The 14,898-nt window shown below is 40.5% G+C and overlaps 1 protein-coding gene across 1 annotated transcript in view; it reads left to right on the forward strand.

Moving 5' to 3' along the window:
* The first annotated feature begins 6,103 nt into the window (after positions 1 to 6,103).
* NCK1 (NCK adaptor protein 1) overlaps positions 6,104 to 14,898 on the forward strand; it is an 86,218-nt gene continuing 77,423 nt past the window's right edge. The window contains 1 exon segment of the mRNA XM_043996138.1: positions 6,104 to 6,426. The gene's annotated coding sequence lies outside the window, so the exon portion shown is untranslated.

Consider the following 14,898-nt stretch of genomic DNA (forward strand, 5'->3'; position numbering starts at 1 on the left):
TGTGAAATAAAAGAATAGATAATAGTAGTACAAATGTATTAAGTACTATTGATTTGTTATTTAAGGTACATTGTTCTTTGTTCCATAATTCAGAAAAATATGATTTCTGGTTAACAAACTTTGTGAAATAAAAGGATAATAGTAGTACTAATATATTAAGTGCTATTAATTTATAGGATAGTGATTGGTCTTACACATGATTTCATGGTTATAGGGAATTCCCTGGAGAAGAAGACTATCAAGCCAGTTGGCACTATATCTGAAACTTACGGTCTTAGAGAGCCATCCAGAAACAGAGAGGTTAAATGACTTACCCAGGGTCACAAAGTCGGTCTGTATAAGAAGTGGGACTTAAATTCAGGTCTTTCTGGGTTTGGATTAATTTTAAAAAGCAGGAAATTTGGATTTGGGACTACAGCTATAGACAATGGGGAGCCATTGAGTATTTTTTAAGCATTATAGTCACTTAATGAAATCCGTATTTAGTAAGATTACTCTAGCATTGATATGGAGGATGGAAGAGAGAAACTAGTGATAGCTTCAAATAATGGAAAAAACTTAGGACTGAATCAGAAGACCTGAGTTCTGGTCCTTGATTTGACACTAACTAGCTGTGACATTTGGCCATTCACAGCTTCTCTGAACTTTAGCTTCCTTATTTGTGAAATGAAGAGGTCAGAGAACATTGTTTTAAAGGTTACTTCCAGTTCTATAATTCTGTGATTGGAAACTAGCTAGGAGGACTTTTAAAACAATTCAGATGTGGGACAATATAAAGAATACTGAATTTAAAGTCAGAAGATCTGGGTTCAAATTCTTGCTCTGCAGCTTAATACTTGTGTGACCTTAGGAAAGTCGTTTGACTTCTCTAGGCCTCAGTATTCTCAACTGTAAAAATGAGAGGGTAGAACTAGATGACCTCTAAGGTCCCTACTAGCTCTGAATACATGACCTTATGCTGTGCTAAAGTATGAAAAGGAAACAAAAACTTCAAGGAAAAAGAACTGAACTTAAGACCAAGAGACCCATGGGTTCCAAATCCTGCTCCTGTCACTTACCCCTGGCTATGTGCCTTTGGACTTGTCACTTAACCTTCCTGTGCCAAATAGCCTGCCTGAACTGTAGAATAGGGATAATATTAAGTATACTACCTACCTCATAGGATTATTGTAGGGAAAGCACTTTGTAAATCTTATATAAACTTATATGAATGAGATTATTTTTTGAGACATTAGGCAGGAAGAATTATAGGACTTAAGGGCTTAGTTGGATATATGTGACAAGGGAGAGGTTCTAAGTCTTTGTGAGAGAAAAAATGGTGATGTTTTTTATAAGAACAGGGAAGGTTAGGGATGGCATTTGGGGGAAAATGATAAATTCATTTTCAATTTAACAAACATTTATTAAGCATATACCTACCATGTGCAAAGCAATGTTAAGCCTGAGGTGATGGTAAGATAGCTATGTAGGTTAGAGGTGAAATTGGGCCTGGAAACTTCTTCTGGCTGAGTCATTTACATAGAAGTTAAAACTGAAACAGTGAGAATGGTTAAGTTCTATGAGATACAGGGTATGTGGAGAAGAGTAGGGGGCCTATTCCTGAATCTTGCAGAAAGAAGAAAAACAGGATAGCAGGAGGAGAATTTCAAATAGGGGGTAGCTAATTATTTCAGAGTATACTGGTCATGAGGACTGATCAAAGGTCTTTAGATATAACATTTAGGAGATAACTGGTGACCTTTGAGAGATTAGTTTCAGCAGAATGGCAAGGGCAGAAGGAAATAATAATTACATCTGGATAGAGCTTTCTTCATGACAATTCAGTGAGGATTAATAGTTGAAGTATCATTATCCCTATTATATGGATGGGGAAACTGAGGCCCTGAGAGGTTAAAGGCATAATCACAGAGATAACATCTTAGAATTAGAATCTGAAAGCAAGTATCTCCTAAATTTAAGTCAGTATTCTTTCCATTACCTTGGCAAATTTGGGAATGAATAAATAGATGATGAAAAAATAGAAACAACAATCTCTGGAGCAGTGTGACAGTAAAAGGAAGAGGAGGAAAAGAACACTAGGGGGGCATTGATTTTAGAAATGGCAATACAAACCTATTGAATCACACCATATAAAATAAACATTATGGTGTTTTCAAATTTAAAAAAATTCACAACTGAAATGATTCAGTACAAACCCCACTAAAATGTAATATTACAAAATGTGGGCTTTAAACTCATCATTCCTAGGCTACTTTCTATTTCATTCTAGGGTTTTAAGAACCTCAGGTGAGAGAGGGCCTTGGTTCTACAAAGTTCACCCAGCCTCATTGTTTACTTAGACTACTAGTTCCTTCAGTTCTTTCCCTCACTCCCACATTTCTTTTTAATATTTGAAAACTAAATTTTACTGATATCTTTTGTTTTTAGATTTCCGAAATTTCTTTTAGCATCCCTCCCTAGCTCCTCCTAGAGAGTCATTCCATATAACAAAGGATATTTTTTTTTAAAGGAAGAAAGAAGAGAAAGAAACAATCAGCAAAACTGAACAATACATTGAAAAATTCTGAACTATATGGTAGGTTCTATACCTGTGGACTTCCTATTTCTTTAAAGGAATTGAAGGACATGCCTTATGTCTCTTCTCTGGGACCTTGCTTGTTCTTTGTAATTTTGCAACGTTCATTTTTGATTATTTTGTTATGGTTGTTCTTTTCTTTTACGTTGTTGTAGTTACTGTGTATGTTATGTTGTTTTCTTGCTTATGCTTACTTCATTCTGCGTAAGTTTATCTTTCCATACTTCTTTGTAGTCATCATATTCCTGTTTCTTCTGGGATAGTAATATTCCATTATATTTACCTTCTACAATTTGTTTAGCCATTTCTCAATCAATGATTTTGTTTCCAGTTCCACAAATAATGACGTAATAAATATTTTGGTTTATATTGATACTCTTTCAGTTACTTCTAATTGGCTATTAGCAATTGTCACTAATCGTTAACACCTCTGAATTAAAATATGAAATATACTGTGTAATTCAAGGCAGGGTGAAATCAGGAGGATTACTTTTTTATGTTCCTAACTCATAGCTTCTTCCATTTATGGATAGCAATGAACTGTCTGTCCTCATTTCCAGTTGGCTCAGCTGTTTACAGGAAGGAAAGAGCTGTGACTGGAGTTAGGGGACCAGGGATCAAATTCTGCTTCTCCTTGTCAAGGGTTTATCCCTCTACATGTTTCCTTATCTAATCCTATCCTGACTCCAGTAGCAAATTGCCCTAATATTCATTTTGCCATTTATCTTTACTCTCCCTATAAAGTAGCTCTTGGCCTGTTGCCAACTAACTCATCCATGTCTCTCCTGTGTTTGCAATACTCTGAACTGAGTCTACCATTGAGGCTAGTTATTGTCTCATAACTCTTCTCCTGTTTATAGCTAAATTCCTTGAGAAAACCATCTATATTCAGTACCTCCACTTCATTTCTCTTTTAAACTCTCTGGAGTCTGACCTCATTATTTAACTGAAAATGCCTTCACCAGTTACCAGTGATGTCTTAATTACCCTATCTAATAGCCTTTTCTCAATCCCGATTTTCTTGACCTTTCTGCAAGATTTGACATGACAATAGCCTTCTTTTGGACACTATTTCTTCTCTGGGTTTTCATGACACTGTTCCCTCTTAAGTGACCAACCTTCTTAGTCTCCTTTGCTGGTTCTTTGAAAGCATGCTATCTTTGAATCCCCCCCCCCCCCCCAAGGCTTTATCCTGAATCCTCTTGGCAATCAAATCCGCTCCCATAGGTTCAATGATGATTTCTATTCAGATGATTCCCAGGTCTACATATTCACTTCTCTCATTTCTGCTGAGCTATGGCCACAATCTTTAGTTGTCTCTCTGACATGTCAAACTGGATGTCCCATGGGCAACTTAAACTCAACAGGACCAAAACAATTCATTAGCTTTCTCCCCAAACCCTCCCCACTTCCAAATTTTCCTATTATTGTTAAGGTTACCACTATCCTCCCAGTTAACCTAGTTGTCAGTCTCAACCCCTCAAATTCATTCACTCCTCAAATCCAAACACACCACCGATCTTGTTGCTTCTACCTTTCCTATATATGTCCTCTTCTTTCTACTCACAGAGCTTTCATCCTGGTGTAGACCCATGGACTATCACACCTGGACTATTTCAATAGCTTTCTGGTTGATCTCTCTGTCTCAAGTATCTCCCCACTCAAGTCTCTCTAGTTTGCTAAGATAATTTTTCTAAAGTGTAGTTCCTGGCTTCCTTCAAGACAGGGCTCAAGTTCTACCTTCTAAGGGACTTTCCTGATCTCCACCCCCTCATTCCAGCTGCTGACGCTTTCCCATTTCAGGTTATCTTCATCTACTCTGTATATATCTTCATCTACTCTGTACCTCGTTATTTACATGTTGTCTCTCCCACTAGAATATGCTCCTTGAGGGATTTTTTCTTTCTTTCTTTATGCCCCCAGGACTTAGCATAGTACTTGGTACATAGTAAATGCTTAATAAGTGCTTTTTGACTGTCTGATTATGTGACTTTGGTTAAACTCCCTGGTCCTCAGTTTTCTCATATGTAAAATGGGGATATTAGACTAGCTGGCCTCTGAGACACCTTCTAAGCTCTAGATTTATGTTCCATTGCCTACAGTTCTGCAGGGGTGAACTGTCTAGCTCCAAAGCCTCTATTTAGCTCTCCATTCTGCCTCTCTAAACAGTCCTTACCTCCTAGCCCAAACAGCACTGTTCTTGAACGGAGAAGGGGATTCTGATGAAATCTGCAATTCCCTCCCCTTTGCGTTTCTTGTTGTTTCCCCCAGTGAAGGTGCTGAAGAAGAGATGGGGACAAAATAAACAGAAATAAATGTACAGGTAATTGAAACCATGCTTTAGCAGGATTAATCCCTTTCTTAGAGCTGCTTCTATGAGGGCTGAGTTGGGTGGAGAAACTAGAGGATTTCAAGACATATGTTTAAATCTTGACAATTATCAGACACAGAGGAAGCCTTGAACACAGTAGACATCCAGTAAATCCTTGTGGACTTGATTTAGGTTCAAATATCTAGGTAAGTTATTTAACCTACCCAAGTCTCAGTTTCTTCACTTACAAAATTAAGGGGACTGGACAAGATGATTTTTAAGGCCCTTCTGGTTCGAAATCCCTTGACCACGTTCCTTTTAGTGCTGTGCAGCCTCCCAGGCGATTGTGCCCTTTAAATTTGCAGACCTGGATTCGAGCCAGAATTGTGAGAAAAGGGAAAACAGCAGGCGCCGAAGTGGAAAAAATCCTGGACCCGGCAGGTGCCAGGAGGTGAAATGTGAAAAGGAAATAATGACCAAGACACTGATGGCTTTTTAACTTGTCAGGTAAATGTCTTGCCTTTGTTGCCCTCTCCCCCCTTTCTTCTTTTGTAAGCAAAAAAAGGAAGTTGCTATTTAGGTTGGAGATTGTGAGAAGTAAATCCCCCTGGACCACAGGCCTTATTGTTTTAGTTCTTGTGCCTTTGTTGTTGTTCTGGTCGACGAGATGGGGGTGAGAATGAGGGTACCCGCCCTGCCTGGGCTAAAATGAAGATGTTTTCACATTTCCATCCTCGCAACCTACTCCTTTCGCCAAAAAGCTCGGCCGTCCGGACCTTCCCCAGGGGGCTTAGAGCGAGGATGCTGCAGACTTTCTGTCCGGCGAACGGGGTTGCCGCGGCCGCCTAGCCCGGACACAAGCCGGTAGGGAAGTTGCAATTTAAACCGCCAAGGTCAGTGGTGCAACTACTGGGGAGGAGGGAGTTGAGTGCCCAAAGGAACGGTCAGACCCAGCTAGGGGACGACGAAGAAGCGGCTTGGTGCTCTGTCTCGGTTTTCGCTCCCACGGTCACACCGACAACCGCAAGTCAAGGTACAGAGCAAGCGAGTGACATCTGGCCCTCCAAGCCCCAGACACCAGCCATCCCTACGCCTCCTTCCCAGCGCGCGCGCACCCGGCGACTTTGATCGACAGGTAGCTCCGCCCAATCCCCTCCCGCTCTCTGAGAACTCCTCGAGTCAGCGTCTTTGAGCCAATCTCCTGCGGCCAGGCGGGAGTTTCCTGGGGGCGGGGTGCCGAGCTGGGCAGGAGTAGGAGGAGCCGACCAAAGGGATCGGAGTGAGGCTGCCGCGGGCGGGGGCCAGTGGGCATCGTGTGCGCGCCCGTGCGCGTTCTTCTTCCCTCCCTCCTTCTCTCCCTCTCTCCCGGGTGCCCCTCCCCCTCCCTCTCAGGCGAGAGCTACGCGGCGGCGCCGAGGCCTCTTGCCGGGTAACGGCCGTTCCCCCTCTCCCCCATCCCCGCCGCGGCGGTGGCAGCGGCAGCAGCTCCCTCGTTCCCTCTGGCTTCTCGGCTAAGCGGCGACCGCGGCGGCCCTGCAGGGTAAGTGCGGGGCCGACTCGCGGACAGGTAACCCGGCTGCCCTGAAGTTGGCCCCGGGTGGGGGGAGGGCAGGGCTGGGGGCCCGGCCCGGCTCCTGGCCCGAGCGCAGACTGCCATTCCCCGCCCCCTCCCTTTCTCTGCCTCATTTTCCTCTTCCCCCTCCCCCCCCCCCTCCCGCGCCCGATCTGGTCTTCTTGCAGGCCCTCCCTCCCCGCACACTCCGCCTGGGCCAGCCTCCCCCCGCCCTGTCCGACCGTCCATCCATTCGTCTGTCCCTCCCTCCGGGTCAGTATCGGTCACTCATAGTCCAGAGGGCCCGTGGTGGCCAAGCCTCCGCCCGTCGGGGACCATCACGGGCAGGAGGCGAATCAATCAGTTAGTCAGTCAACAAGCATCTACTGAGGGCGGGGTACTAAGCGCCTGGGATGCAAAGAGTCAAAACCCAAACCAACCCCCCCCCCAAATATCCCAAACACAAGCGCAGCCCCTCGCTCTCCTGGAGCTTCCTTTCCTATGGGGAAGACAATATGTTGGTCAGGGGTCCTTAATCTTTTTTTTTAACCCTCTTTTGGGGGTGTCAGGGTCCTAGGACCCCTTCTCGGAACAGTACTTTTAAATGCATAAAAACACAGGATTTGTAGAGGAGACCAATTATATTTGAATACTAGCTATAAAAATATTTTTAAAACAACCAAATTCACGGACCAGACCAAGAACAGCCCTTTTAATCTAGGTACATACCTGCAGAAGACAAGAGTCTGTGAAGGTAGTCTGAAAGGGGAAGGCAATAGCAGCTAGAGGATTTAAGAAAGGGGGAATGATGGGGGAAAGATTGTGTGCTAGTTTTTCTTTTAAAAGTTCTGTTGAATATCTATTTTAAAATCAGAAGTATGGTATAGTACCCTGAGAAAGAAGGGGAAGGTAAGGATACTCCCATAGAAAGGTGTTAAGCACCTAATAGACTTGCTCCCATTTGCGAAATGTAAACCTTCACACCTGGCTTTTCTTCCCCCCTCCAGACCCCCATTCCCTCAAGTCTTTTTTGTTGTTTGTCAGTTTTGGTGGATACTGAGCCCCCAATAAATTTATCACTAGTGGAAGGCATATTGCTTTGAAATAGTGCCATAAAACTTCATTGGTGGATGTTGTTTGAGATGTGTGCCTTTATTTGGTGGTGTGGAATGAGAATATGTCATTTGATAGAGTCTCTTGATGCACCTATTTTGATTTTTGCGTGTCTTTGTATAAAAGTTAAGCTTAGTAACAGGAACTTGGTTGTAGACCAAAGTTCAGAGGAAATGGGGAGAATAATTTAGGGCTAAGAACTCTACCAAAACAATCCTGACAGAAAGAGTAGAATTTTCAAAAGAATAATTTTAAAAATGATGTGTTGTGGGTTTGTTTTTTTTTTTAAACTTTTAGCCCTACCTAGACATTAGGTAACTCTAGATTATAGGTAGTGAAAAGTTCAAAACATGTTGCAGTGGAAAGAGTACACTGGATCTAAAATAAGGAACTGGGTTCAGATTCAGACTCTGCCACTTACTACCTGCTTATCTTCTGGAAATTTATTTTGACTATTTGGATCTCAGTGTCTACATCCATAAAATGAGGGCATTGAACTAGAAAAACTAAGGTCCTTTCCAGCTCTGTGTTTATGATTTATGATCCTAAAACTAGAAGGCCCTGGAGAAGATAGGAATAGAATCATATATGAAAGAAGTCTCAAGTGGTTTTACTCTACTTTTCTGATAAATTTAGTATTAATCAAACAACAAACACAAAGTGCCAGGCACTGCTCTAAGCACCTATTAATTAATAGTTTATTTTTGTATATTTTTAAGCACCTAGTCCTTAATAAACTGTAAACCTCACTGTTTATTATTACTATTAAAAAGTACATTGTGTAATAGTGGTGGCCTACTGCTACTGCTACTACTGCTACAGTGTTTTGTGTAATTTTCCAGTGTCAGCCTTTAACAAGACTTTGGTCCAAAGGGATAACAATCCCCAAAGAAAATTTTTGTATGTGTATATTTTACATATTTATATATAAACACTATTAAATATCCCAATAACTCCTAGTGTATAGTAGGTACTCAATATGAGATTATTTTATTGATAGGAAGCTGTTGCAGTTCATCTTGTTTTATGTTGTTCAGTTGTTTTTCAGTTGCGTCTGATGCTTAGTGACCTCATTTGGGGTTTTCTTGGCAAAGATACTCGAGTGATTTGTCATTTCCTTCTCCAGCTCATTTTACAGATGAAGAAACTGATTCAGTGTTAAGTGACTTGCCCTGGGTCACACAGCTAGTAAGTGTATGAGGCTGGATTTGAACTCAGGTCTTCCAGACTCCAGGTTCCCTGCTCTCTCCACTGTGCCAGCTAATGGTCCCGAGTTCATCTTGGCCACAAGATTTTGCCAAAATTGATCCATGACCAATCCCCAAAAGTCTAGCAGCTCTATAATGATAACTTATACATGTTAAAGCACACTTTCTTTGATCAGTAGGATTTGGGAAAGGGCCTTGGGAGGTCATCTGTTTCATTTTTCCTCCTCCTGGTCTGGATTAAAAAGAAATCACCTCTGCAGTGGATAGAGCACTGACCCTGGAGTGAGGAGTACCTGAGTTCAAATCCAGCCTCAGACACTTAACACTTACTAGCTGTGTGACCCTGGGCAAGTCACTTAACCCCAATTGCTTCACTAATAAAAACAAAACAAAACCCAAAAAATGTTAAAAAAAATAAAGAGGTGGGGGCAGCTAGATGGCTCAGTGGTTAAAGCACCGGCCCTGGATTCAGGAGTACCTGAGTTCAAATTCGGCTTCAGACACTTGACACTTACTAGCTGTGTGACCCTGGGCAAGTCACTTAATCCCAATTGCCTCACCTGCCCCAAAATAAATAAAATAGAATTTAAAAAAAGTTATCAATAAATACATCATTCAAGTTGACATTATATAAACCCTTAGTTTTAAAAGAAAGAAAAGAGATAGATTCTCATATCTCTTCTCTGAGGTCAGACTTTTTCATTACAATCACAGGCATTCAGTTTCAATTTTTTGTTCTTTCATGTGTACTATTGTAGTTATTATGTGCATTGTCTTCCTGCTTCTTTTCATTTATTATCAGTTCATATAAATTTCATCCTATGCTTTCCTGTATTTCTTGTATATTTTCTTGCTGCACAATAATATTCCATACACTTATATACTGTTTGTTTAGCCCTTCTCCTACTAGTGGGCATCTACTATTTTCAGTTCTTTGATACTACAAAAAGTACTGCTGTAAATATTTTGATGTGTTAGAGATGTCCTTGGGGTGTAGTAGGATATCTTGCTTAAAAGATAAGGATAATTTATGCTGAGCTGCTTTTCAGAATGGACCAGTTCACAGATCTGTCAACAGCACATAGTGTGCCTTTCTTTCTACAACCCCATAGGAGAATATGGTAATTCAGCCAACATTTGTTAAGCATCTGCTGTGTTCAAAACCCTGAGCTAAGGCTGAGGTACTCTGATTGAATTGGCTATTTTTGAAGGAAAAAAGCCAATTAGCATTTTTTTTGGGGGGGGGGTGAGGCAATTGGGGTTAAGTGACTTGATACCTAAGTATCAAGTGTCTGAGGCAGTATTTAAAATCGGGTCCTCCTGCCTCCGGGGCCAGTGCTCTATCCACTGTGCCACCTAGCTGCCCCACCAATTAGCATTTATTAAATGTCTACCACACGCCAGAACTGGGTTAACTCCAGGGATTGCAAATATGAAACTGAGATAGCCCTTGCACAAAAGATGACCTAGTTGAATAGTTCCTACCTCCTAAGGAAGAGGTCATCTGAAAAAGCTCAAGTATGTCTTAGTTGCCTCCAAAAATGTAATTCAGTTTTAGACTACATTGAGAGGCATGATATTTATAAAGAAAATTATAGTATGTATGTATTTTTCCCTGGTTAGACCACAACTGGATTATTATGTTCAGTTCTGGCCATCATATTTTAGGAAGAACATTGATAAACTGAACAGTATCTAGAATACAGCAGCTAGTGTAGTGTCATTGAAAGGATAGTTTGGAGGAACTAGGGATGCTTAGCATGGAAAAAAGCTATTGTATAGAAGAGGAATTTGATGTGTTTTGCTTGTCCAGTGTTGCAAGGGTGATGAGTGTCAACGGTTACACTGAAGTGAATTTCTGCTAGATGTGGCATAATATTTTCCCATTTTTTTCTTCACTAGATTGGTAGGTGAACAGTTGTTGGATTTGTTGTAGAAGAGTTTGTTTTTAAAAAGAGACTTTTATGTTTTTTTTGGTTTTTGGTGGGGCAGTGAGGGTTAAGTGACTTGCCCAGGGTAACACAGCTAGTAAGTATCAAGTGTCTGAGTCTGGATTTGAACTTAGGTTCTCCTGAATCCAGGGCTGATGCTTTATCCCCTGCGCTACCTAGCTGCCCTGATATCTATATCGATATCGATATCTATATCTTTTTTTTAGTGAGGCAATTGGGGTTAAGTGACTTGCCCAGGGTCACACAGCTAGTAAGTGTTAAGTGTCTGAGGCCGGATTTGAACTCAGGTACTCCTGACTCCAGGGCTGGTGCTCTATCCGCTGCACCACCTAGCTCCCCTCCCCCCCCTCCTGGCTATATTTTTAATGTCACTGCATTTCCCATTATATCTCTGAACACTCTTCCTCCCACACAGCCTCCCTTATTTCAAAGAATGAAAGGAACGGAAAGCAGTTCAACAATCCAAACAAAGGTCTGCCATTATATAGAAGTGTTCCATACCTGTACTCCTCTACCTCTGCAAAGTAAGGGGGAAGGTGTCACCTCATACTCTTCTTTGAGGCCCAGCTTGGTCATTATAATTTTATAGTATTCATAAGATCACAGATGTAGAGCTAGAAAGGCACCTTAGAAGACATTTAATCCAATCTCCTAGTTTTACAAATGAGGAAACTGAGACCCTAAGAGGTTAAATGACTTGTCCATGGTCATGCAGGTAGTGAGTTATAAAGCCAGGTTTCAAACACGTCTTTTGACTCTAAATCCAGTAATCTTTCCATTGCACCATGATATTTCCAGTATTTGTTGTACTTTCTTATTGCATCATTGTAGCTGTAAATGTTATTTTCCTGGTTCTGATTACTTAATTTTGTATCAGTTCATATTACTATAGTCTAATCATGCTTCTCTGTATTCATTGTTTCTTATAGTGATCAATCATATTTTATTAAATTCATGTACTACATTTTGCTAGTCATTAATTCTTCTACTGATGGGTGTCTTTGTTTCTAGTTATTGCTCCTACAAAATATGCTGCTGTAAATATTTTGTTGCATATGAAGACCTTTTTATCACTGACTGTATAAAGGAATTTTTTGTTCAGGTGTGGGTTGGAATAGATGGCCTCTGGGGTCCCTTTTAACTGTGAGATTCTGCCATTCTATAGAAAATCTTATTACACAAAAAACATGTAAGTCAGGGAATAGACTAAATATGCAACACAATTTTCTGAATCCCCTCTGCTCCGTGTCATGGTAAATATTCTCACCTTTTTGCTTATTTATTCTTGCATTTTCAGTTGCTCTCTCTGCTGTGTTTATGCATTTTCTCATTTCTTCAGTCCAGATTACTGTTCAATATAATTTTTTTTCTTCTAAGCTTCTAGCTCTGACGTGGAAGTATAAGAGACCTGGGATCAAATTCCACCTCTACCTTTGTAGTACTAATTTATGTACTTTAATCTCCCTGGACCTTAACTACCTTATTGGTAAAATGAGGAGCTTTGGAGTAGATGGCTCCTGAGGCCTCTTCCAGAGCAAGAACTAAAATCTTAATTTTATGATGCATACTAGGAAAGAAGTCATGCAGTGTAGTGGAGGCAGCACTGAACTCCGGGAAGTCAGGAGATTGGGGTTTAATCCCCAACTCTACTTCTTTGACCTTGGGCAAGCCATTCAATTTCTCTGGGTTTCAGTTTACTCATCTGTGAAAATAAGATTGAACTTCCATACCTCTATAAGAATGCTATTTTTAAAGGGGACAATTATTCTGATAGAGATTTTTTCTTTTTTCTTTCTTTTTTTTTCTGATAGAGATTTAAATAAGTCTTCATGAAACAAAATTTAAATCAGATGGTATGAACTCCATCCTACATTTGGCACAGAAGCTTAGAGGCAAAAGAATGCTACTGAACAGTGTCAGTGATCACAAAAATCACTCTAATTCTTGTATCAAAACAGCAGGATAACAGGTAGCTCTTTTTAGCTGTGTTCACAGGCTTTTTCTCCAGCACTGTGTATAAGATATTTATTAACAGTAATCTGGACTGAAGAAATGAGAAGATGCATAAACACAACAGAGATAGCCATTGAAAATGCAAGAATAAATAAGCAAAAAGGTGAGACTACCATGACATAGAGCAGAGGGGATCTGGAATCAAATAGCGTGAGAATAGTGATAATTATAATCCTGGCAGTTCTTTTGCAAAACACTGCCAAGAGTACAGGAAAATTTTATTTCACTTCTATTTTTCTTTTCTTTTTTTTTTGGAGCCATCTTTTGTCCTTTTCTAGCGCTTCTGTAGCTTTTAAAGCTACATATCTTAATCATGCTTAGCCACCTTTGAGTCATAGTGGCATTGCCCTTGATAAAAATTTCAGCAGTAAGAGGAATTGGGGGATTGGGAGTGGGATAATTGAGAATGAGATAATTTTAAATTCTGTGTGTTGGATCCAGTTACCTTGTTTGATTATTTTAAATTTGTGTCAGGGTTATGTATTTAAGGTGTGCCATTATGGCACTTAAAGATATTACAACTTTACAAATTCTGACCAACAACCTAGACTTTTTTTTTTTTTGGTAGGGCAGTGAGGGTTAAGTGACTTGCCCACGGTCACACAGCTAGTGTCAAGTGTCTGAGGTTGGATTTGAACTCAGGTCCTCCTGAATCCAAGGCCAGTGCTTTATCCACTGCGCCACCTAGCTGCCTCCCCAACAACCTATACTTAATGTGTAACACACATACACACAAAAGATACTAGATAATGGAGGGTACTCCATGTTTAATTAAGTTCATGCACCCAAAAAATAATCAAGAGTGATGGTGCTGTTAAATGATAGGATGGATAGAAGTGAGTGAAAATTTAATTGTGTCATGGGCTGACCAGTATCCATCACTGCCATTCCTTGGATAGAGTACTAGAAATGGAGTTAGGAAGATGTGAGTGAGTTCAAATCCTGTCCCAGATACTGAGGGAATTGCGGAAATTAGGATAGCAAGTGGGTAATTGTAGGAATTGAGTGAACCACACTGACTCCATCTTGTGACTCAGTTCTGGAGTTAGCTCAGTTCCCTTTCTATTCAATTATGGGGCTAGTCCAATTTCTGTCTTGTGAGAAAACTTTATCCAGTTGTGGGAATTGGGAGAAGACTTTATTGTATTTGAACTTATTTCTCCATGGCTAGGAAGCTGGATCACCTCTCTTTGGGACCTAAGTTTTGCTGACCAGAAACCTAGTCAGATATGAAAACTGATACAAAGAATTTTCTCACAGTTGTATATCTCACGTAACCCATATGTCTTTTCTGAAAACTGTCCCCATACTGATCAATCAGTTATTGTTTCCATGTTCCTTTGATTGTGTACAGATACTTGGGGAAGAATGGGACGTCTTTTTCTGATTTTAGGGAATTGGAACTGTTTGCTCTCCTTTTCCCAACTTGGAAAGTCCTTAATCTTTATCCTTAGAAATCAGATTACCTAATGTTATATCCTGCTTAATTGGCAGAAGAGGATGGAGAATAGTCTAATGGTTATGATTCCTCCCTCTGGAAAGGGCTGGATGTACCTCTGAGATTTATGTATTTCTTTACCAAATTCTGTGTGTGTGTGTGTGTACACACACTTACATATTCAACCTTTCTTTGTCTATTTCAGTTAAGAGTGAGGTTCATTTGATAACCCATTACTGCAACACTTAGTCTTTGTATTTTCTCACTGTCCCTGATTGTGAGAAGTAGTAAGCTCCTCTTTCCTCCTCTTTCTACTAGTGTATTCTTCTTTGTACCATTCCTTCTATTTCCCCTCAAATCCTCAGAATAGAAACAGCCCACTCCCAGATGTTCATTCTTTTTTCCCTCTAATATCAATCTATCTATATCTATATCTCTCTCAGTATCCTTTGAAGACATTAAGGTTCCGAAGGGTTGCTTGTTTCTTTTGCCCCACTAGAATGTTAGCACTATATGTACATACAATGCCCTCCAATTGTTAAAATAAATTTACCTTTCTAGATTTCTTTGGACTCTTGTGTTTGCATTTCAGAGTTCCTGCTTTTCTCTGGTCTTTCTATCAGAAGTGCTTGAAAGTCTTCTATCTTATTAAACATCCATTTTTCCCTTGTAGGACTATATGCTCAGCTTTGCAGGGAAAGTTATTTTTGGTTGTAAGTCTCTTTGGCCTTTTGGA

Source organism: Dromiciops gliroides, chromosome 3, assembly GCF_019393635.1.
Source record: "Dromiciops gliroides isolate mDroGli1 chromosome 3, mDroGli1.pri, whole genome shotgun sequence".
In the NCBI taxonomy this organism is placed as follows: Eukaryota; Metazoa; Chordata; class Mammalia; order Microbiotheria; family Microbiotheriidae; genus Dromiciops; species Dromiciops gliroides.